Raw genomic sequence first — 8491 nt, 5'->3', positions numbered from 1 at the left:
GTGGTGCATCTCACCACGTAACATCGGACCTGGATAACCTTTCTTTGCATAATCCATATGACGGAAACGATGACATGATGATTGGGGATGGCACCGAGTTACAAATAACTCACACTGGTTCAACTACTCATACCTCTCCTCATAAAAATTTTAAATTAAATAATGTTCTCTGTGTGCCAAGCATGAAATGAAATCTTATTTCAATTCATCAATTTTGCAATACCAATAATGCTGCTATTGAGTTCTTATCTAATACTTTTTCTGTGAAGGATCTCAGCATAGGGAACATATTGTTGAGAGGCTAAACTAAAGATGACGTATATAAGTGGCCACAATCCAGTCCCATTCTTGCCTTATCTAGTATCAAAACTACTTCTCATGATTGGCATCATAGGCTAGGACACCCATCTCCTTCTATTCTTAAGCAAATTATCTTTTCCAATAAATTGAGTTTAACATCTTCTGTATCGTCTTCTTTTGATTGTAATGCGTGTCTAACAAATAAAAGTCACAAGTTGTCATTTTTGTTGTCAACAATAAAATCATCTCGTCCTTTTGAAGTCATTTATAGTGATGTTTGGACCTCGTCTGTGGTTTCCATTGATAATTATAAATATTATGTCATATTTGTGGATCAATATACAAGGTACATATGGTTTTATCCACTAAAACATAAATATGACGTGAAAGAAATATTTATCAAGTTCAAAGCCATTGTTGAAAAGCATTTTGATCATACCATCAAAATATTATATTCTGATAATGATGGTGAATTTATGGCTCTAACCAATTTTCTATCCATAAATGGCATATGTCATCTTACCACTCCACCACACCCTCCTGAACACAACGGCATGTCTAAACGAAAGCATTTATAGATTGTAGAAACTGGTTTGGCACTCTTAACCCATGCCTCTTTTCCATTATCTTATTGGACACATGCTTTTGCAACAGCCGTTTACTTAATAAATAGAATGCCAACACCAACTATACACCTTCAAACTCCATATGCAAAAATTTTTAATTCGCCATCCAATTATACCAAACTCAAGCTATTTGGCTGCCTCTGTTGTTCATGGTTAAAACCATATAACTCTCACAAGCTAGAGTCCAACTCTAAATCATGTGTGTTCTTAGGTGATTCCAATACTCAAAGTGCTTATTTTTGTCTTGATTACAACACTTCAAGAGTCTATATGTCTAGACATGTAAAGTTTGTAGAAAATGTTTATCCTTTTAAGCATCTTAAACCAGAAGAGTCCAGAACTCACTCCAATACCATTGCTACGTATTTTCCTTTACCGATACATTTACAAGCATCTCTCACACCATCGTCACTCAATACACTATCTACTATGGAAGACCATCATCAACTTCCTTGTGCAAATCTTGAGACATCAACTCTCTCTACAACTACAACCACAAACCTACCCTCTTATACCATGAACACAGGAGCCAAAAACAACATCCACAAACCTCTCAGAAAAATGAATCTCCATGCTCAGCTAGCCAAATATGATGAAATTGAACCTACCACAGTCAATCAAGCTCTTAAAGAGCCCAAATGGCGTCAAGCCATGTCAGATGAGTTTAATGCTTTAGTGAAAAACGGAACTTGAGAATTGGTCCCCCCCATCTCCACATTACAATCTTGTTGGATGTAAATGGATTTATAGAATAAAAAGAAAGTTTGATGGTTCTGTTGATAGGTACAAAGCCCGTTTGGTTGTAAAATGATTTCACCAAAGACCAGGAGTTGATTTCCATGACACCTTCAGTCCTGTAGTAAAACCAACTACAATATGAATTGTCTTAAGCATTGCTGTTAGTGAAGGTTGGCCACTGCGACAACTAAATGTGAACAATGCCTTTCTTTAAGGGTGTTTGTATGAAGATGTGTATATGGTGCAGCTTAGAGGATTCATTGACAACAACAAATCAGATTATGTCTGTAAACTCAGGAAAGCCATCTATGGACTAAAATAGGCTCCGCGGGCGTGGTATCATGAACTTAAAAAACCTTTCTCTTACAATTTGGGTTCAAAAATTCCTTAGCAGATACCTCTCTTTTTGTATTTAATTATGGCCACTGTGTTTTTTATCGTATTGTATATGTGGATGATTTAATCCTCACGGGTGACAAGCCTACTTGAGATAGTTCTTGGGCATTGAGATAGTTCCAAATGCAAAGGGCTTAATCATGTCACAACGACGATATATACTAGAGTTGCTAGAAAAGACGAAAATGCTAGAAGCAAAGCTGGTACTCACACCTCTCCCCACCAATGCTCAGTTTTTTCTGCACTATGGTACCACATTACCGGATGCTACTAAATACAAAACGGTGGTAGGAAGTCTTCAATATCTCCTCATCAGCTGACCAGACATTGCCTTTATTGTTAATCGCCTGTCACAATTCATGCACCGACCGACTACAGACCATTGGACATATGTTAAAAGGTTGTTGCGCTACTTATCAGGTACCATTAATGATGGTATCCAACTATATTGCAACACCGGTTTTGATTTGCATGTTTTTGCTGATGTGGATTGGGGAGGAAACAAGGATGATTTTTGTCTACAAGAGCCTATATAATCTATCTTGGTCGTAATCCTATATCTTGGAGCTCCACGAAACAAAGAACTGTGGCCAGATCCAGCACTGAGGCAGAATACAGATCAATTGCAAACATTGTTGCTAAAGGGAATTGGATATGTTCTTTATTGACAGATTTGCACATTAAGATATCTTCTTGCCCTGTTATTTATTGTGACAACAAAGGAGCAGCGCAACACTGTTCAAATCCACTGTTTCAATCAAGAATGAAACATGTCGCTATCAATTTTCATTTCATAAGGGAGTAGGTTCAAAGAGGTGCCATTCGAGTAGCACATGTTTCTTCGACTGACTAGTTGGCGGATGCTCTTACCAAAGCCCTGCCAAGACCACGATTTCTTCACCTCAAGGACAAGATTGGACTGCTCTCCCAAGGTCTATCTTGAGGGGGCATGTCGGCATATTCTCCTCCTAGAATATGGGAACTATCTAGTTTACTCATTCAAACTCATTCAAATGTAAAATATATTTTTCTGTTATCTTATCTCGTTAAAATAGGCAAAGTTGTTATGTATATTGTTGTATATAAAGTCTTACAATCAATGGAAAAGAATTGAATCCATTCTGTCAAAATCCTTTACTTTGTTATTTTAAACCATGATGTTTTAAAACTTTTTCAGACTTTCCCGTACTTTAAAATTTCAGATTAGAATATTTATATGTATAACATGCCTTTCTTAGGAGATGTAATGGTCGTGAACTTCGTTGACTTATGTAGAAGTGATTTTCTTAATACCTTTACGGGTCATTAGTCCCAAAAAAAAAAAAAGAACAATTTTGACAATATTTTTTTATTTTGGTAGGGGTTACTGCGTTTAAGCAGGGCTAAGGCTTATTAAAGATTTTGAATATAGTTATTGAAATTTCAGTTTTCAAAAAGTAAGACGATTTTCCCTTTTCTTGAGACTTGAGTGATGGAAAATAAACAATAAGTGCAGCTCTGTTTAATCAAGGAGAAGATTGTAATTGAAATTTTTATAAAATGATGGGCTTTTTTAGGGAATATGAGAAGTTCCCGAGGACGCCAAATACTTCAATTTTAATTCATAAAATTTCAGGAAGCTTCATTCTGTCAAATTGTTATGGAGCTGCAAACCTTTTGATTACATAATTTAAAGTTTTGGTTCAAATAATTAGTTTATTATGTTAATAAATTAATTTTTAGACAAAAAAACATATATAATAAAATTTATGTTTCACGTCAGTTTTTCTTTGACTTGAGATTGATGTGATATTTTCATGATTTGAATCGGTTTGTTTTAATCTAAATTCCAAGTTTCTTACCACATTTTATTACAATATACCAATAAGTTATCAATTAAGCAATTAGACTCTTTGATGGCGGACATTTCTTACTTTGTTATTGTCTCTCCACGTATGTTGTGAGTAGGGTGGCAACAAGACTTGTTTATTCTATTAATTCCATTCAAATTAAATGGATTTAGATTTGAAAAAAATTAATTCATTTAAAAAAAAGGGGTAAATTTGATTTGATTCTTTAAATAATCTGGGTTTTAGGTCACCGATTCATTTATTCATTTAGAATTTGTTTGTAATTGTAAGATGTTAATTTCATGGTTTTTTAATTTTATTTTGTTTATTTTTATTTATTATTTTTTTAAATGAATGTAGATTCGATTGATTTATTTTTAATTCTGCATAAATGATTAAATGAATAGTAAACGAATCCAAATTCGATTCGATTCATTTAATTTTGTTCAATAAATAAATTAAATGGATATTCATTTAATAAACGAATCAAATCCGAATCATGAGATTACTATTGGTTTAATAAATTCAAATCCATTGAATTTTGATCAAATTCATTTACAATTCAATTTAAATTCAATTCATTTATTTCGTTGTCTCCCTTTAACAAAGTAATTTTTTTTTTTCAAAATTTTTGGAAGTGCCATGTTATTTTAATTTGAAACATGGAAATAGGTCTTGACGTACTTGACAAACTTTAAAATGAGTTTATTGACTTCTCTACGCCCACGAATAGATATTAGGCTAGCAAACTACGAGTTGTACTTCAAGGACCAATAGCTTCTGATCTTGAGTAGATTTTTAGTGTGATGTATTACGTATAATGTCAAAAAAAAATTTCATAGAAAAAATATATGTATTTAGGTGGTATTTGTTTTTATTTTAGTCTAAAATTTAAATAAAATAAAAGTAGTCTAAATTTTAAATAGACCTGAATATTTGATTTTAAATAATATTTTTGTTTTTTTATCTAAATCCCCTAAAATAAATATCAACTTGTTCATTTTTTTAACTTTAAAAAACTAAAATCCTATATTTTTTACATTGTAATTGTACTATGTTTATATGTTAAAATTTTTCTAACCATAAAAAACTAAACCCAAAATCATACCTTAAAGCATGAATTGAAATCCAATTCAGTAAAAAAAAAAAAATTATGAATATATATTATATACATAACTATATAAAAAGTTTTAAAATAATAATTATGATAATGTGCATGGAAAATTCAAGAACTTAATGAGCGAAGTAACTATGATGATATGCATGGAAAATTCAAGAACTTAATATATGAAATAACTTAGCAAAATGAAAGGGAATGACTAGGGAAAAGAAAGATGAATTTACGTTAGTTGGATAGCCATATGGCATATGTTGACTTTGGAGATAGGTATCAAAAATAAATAATAAAATATGAAAATAAATTATTAGTTGACTTATTCAAATAAAAAAAATTGCCTAATCAAACGGCCTTAGACTTTATTTCTTAAAATTAATAACAATAATAAGATTTTTAAATAAAAGAAAATACAAAGACTTTAAATTGTAATGTAAATTTTACATGGTTATTTCCATCCCAGATCAGAATTCTCTCCTAATATGATTTTCTCTTGAGAAAAAATACATGTGATGATTGGTAATTAATAAAAAAATAAAAAAATAAAAAAAAAGTTAAATCTCATTCATATACTACTACGTAAAAACACATGACACAAAATTTTTAAAAATTCATGAGAGATCAGATTCGTTAAAAAAAAATTTTCCCTCACCCTCGACCCCAAGCAAGCGCAAGAGCAGGAAATTGAAAGAACTATCCACCATCCACGAAAACGGTACGAAATTGTTGTGCGTTATATCCTCAGTCAAAAACACAGCGTACTTTACGACTACTACCTTTTAAAATGGATTCTGAAAGAAAGTGAATGCGAGATTCGAGAGCTGCAAGAAAATTAAGGGAAACACACTGCAGAAACGAAAAAAGAACCTAGAGAAAGAAGAAGGCAATGGGAGCAGCTTCACTTGTGAGATTTGCATAGAACCAATGGCAGCAAGCAAGAAATTCAAGAACAAGAGTCGCTGCACACACCCTTTCTGTCAAGAATGCATAGCCAAGTACATACAAGTGAAGGTCCAAGACGACAACACAGCCAAAATCGAATGCACAGGATTAGACTGTAAGCATGATTTAGACCCTTTTTCTTGCAAACCCATCATCCCATCGAGTGTTTTTTCAAAATGGTGTGATGTTCTTTTCGAAGATTATGTTCTGGGGTTCGAGAGAATCTACTGTCCCAACAGAAACTGCATGGCTTTGGTGGTGAATGAGTCTGAAAGAAATGGGACATTGAAGAAAGCTCAGTGCCCAAGTTGTAAGCAATGGTTCTGTTTTCAGTGCAAGTTGAAATGGCATGCTGGGCACAGATGTGAACAAAGTGGGAACTTGAGGGACCCAAATGATATTATGTTTGGGCAGCTTCTGGAGACGATGAATTGGACTAGGTGGCCCTGGCTGTGGCCACTGTGTTAAGCGCAAGAACGGCTGCTTTGTTGTCATGTGCAGGCTAGGATTTTTTATTTTTTATTTTTGCCCATCTAATTCCCTCGTTTGCTTGTTGTTAACTATTAATTTCAAAAGCATAATTTTTTTCATCATCAACATTATTTACTTTTTCAGATGCAAGACTCAATTTTGCTATAAATGTAGGGGAAAGTATCCGCTTGGATGTTTATGCTTTAGAAGTTTTGCATGCAACTGCAGGATAGCGTTTTCAATTTTATTCATGGCAGGATTTATATTTTTTCTAGCTTTTTTGATTGAGAAGTAAGTAGTTCGATAATTTTCTTATACCTTCAATGTTTGTACACTTATTATTATTATTTTTAGATTTGAGCGTCGATTGAAAGCGTTTGATCAGATCGGCACTTTTGGTGCCACTTTTGGTCACTCATCTCTTTTTATGCAGGAAATTTACCACATATAAGTACTAAGTCTGTTTCATTTTATTGTAATTGAAGATGATCGAAGGACTGGCCCAGATCAAAGCTAAACTTCTTCTTATGGCTGTGAGTCAATCTTCCTTTTTTGAACTTACTATAATATTTCTACTGTTGCTTACAAAGTTTAGTAATTACTGATTGTTCCGTACTTGATTATGAAGTTTAACAATGGATGATGACATGACGTTTAGTCTGCTAATTAGAATCACAATATTTGATATGTTTATATGTTTCTATCCTAAGATTTGGTAGGATTTCAATAATGACTCAGAATATGTTTTGGAACTATACACAATATATATCTCAGTAACAATATTATGATTGGCTTATGTGCTCTGCATGCGTCTGGTTATCTCTGCCATCAATGCCGTGTATGAATTCACTTTTCCATATGCTTAGAAAATTGTTCTGAGCTTACTGCATTCTTGTAGCTCTTCTTGTGCACTGATTTCTCTCAACAAGGTTATAACCAACTTTTCCATATGCTTAGAAAATTGTTATTTGCGTCATTTTATTCTCCATCTGTGCAAATGGATGTAAACAGAATACTAATTGAAAGCATTATAAATAACTTGGTTTCATATTTTATCTAATTGTTAACTCATTATATTATTCATTACCTTCCTTGTATGTTATGAAAGTAGTAATGTTCAGAATCCACTCGCTGAGTTATATTACACTCATTTTGCTTTCTCCTTTTCTGTATCTCTCAGGCATACGAGGAGTTACTTCTTACTATTAGTATCCTTTTGTTGTGAGATTCGACTGCGTTGTCCTCCCTTCAACATAGTATGGGTGCTTTTAGAATTGAGGTTGGGTAACGGTAGTTTAAAAGTCACAGCACTAAAGTGTTTAGTAAATATTAATTGTTGTAACTTGAAAGATATGATTTTTCACTTATATCATGAAAAATTTATTATATCTTTAATAATCTTGTCAAAAATATTATTTAAAATTTATATTTATTATAAATTATTAACTTTTATTTCATATTTACAATTTTTTTCCACAACAACTGTAACTTAAAAGTTAAAGTACCTCAATACTAAAAAAAACTTATATTCTAGTTGTCACTTATCAACTATTTATTGTAGTATCACACAAAGGTAGCTTTGATGCATATAAAGATTTTGATCACCATATGTATCACATGTCTTACTTAGAGATGTTGTGACGGTCATGACTCGTGAACAAATACAAAGCAGTGTTGTATGTATCTGCCTCCCATTTTCTATTAAAATCTAAGGTTTCTATTTTTCTTTTTTTTTTCCTCAAAGTTTTCGTTGTCAACCCCTTAATTTAGGCTCCGTTTAGTACTCTAGTATTGCTTTCAGGCCATAATTGTTGTGAAGAGCAAGCTTCGACTTTTAAATAAAAGTTAAAGTAAATACAAGTTTTTCATCAGATAACTATAGGTCAAAATATCATTAACTTCCAAAACTATAATTAAAGTTAAATAGTTGTAGTTTAATAGCCAAACGGAGCATGATTTTGTATTGCTTAACCTTAACACCCTCAAGTTTTCCATTATACCTGAGCCTACAGCGAAAAAGCTGGGGGTATACACAACATATTATAAGTTGGGGGGTAAACAAAAACTTAAAAGAT

General features: G+C 32.5%; 1 pseudogene; it reads left to right on the top strand.

Annotated features, from left to right (window-relative positions):
- The first annotated feature begins 1355 nt into the window (after positions 1-1355).
- On the top strand, positions 1356-6711 carry LOC18048897 (annotated as a pseudogene).
- Positions 6712-8491: the final 1780 nt, after the last annotated feature.

This window comes from Citrus clementina, unplaced genomic scaffold (genome assembly GCF_000493195.1).
Source record: "Citrus clementina cultivar Clemenules unplaced genomic scaffold, Citrus_clementina_v1.0 scaffold_3, whole genome shotgun sequence".
In the NCBI taxonomy this organism is placed as follows: domain Eukaryota; kingdom Viridiplantae; phylum Streptophyta; class Magnoliopsida; order Sapindales; family Rutaceae; genus Citrus; species Citrus x clementina.
The sequence above is the reverse complement of the archived record's forward strand: the minus strand, read 5'-3'. Positions and strand labels throughout refer to the sequence as shown.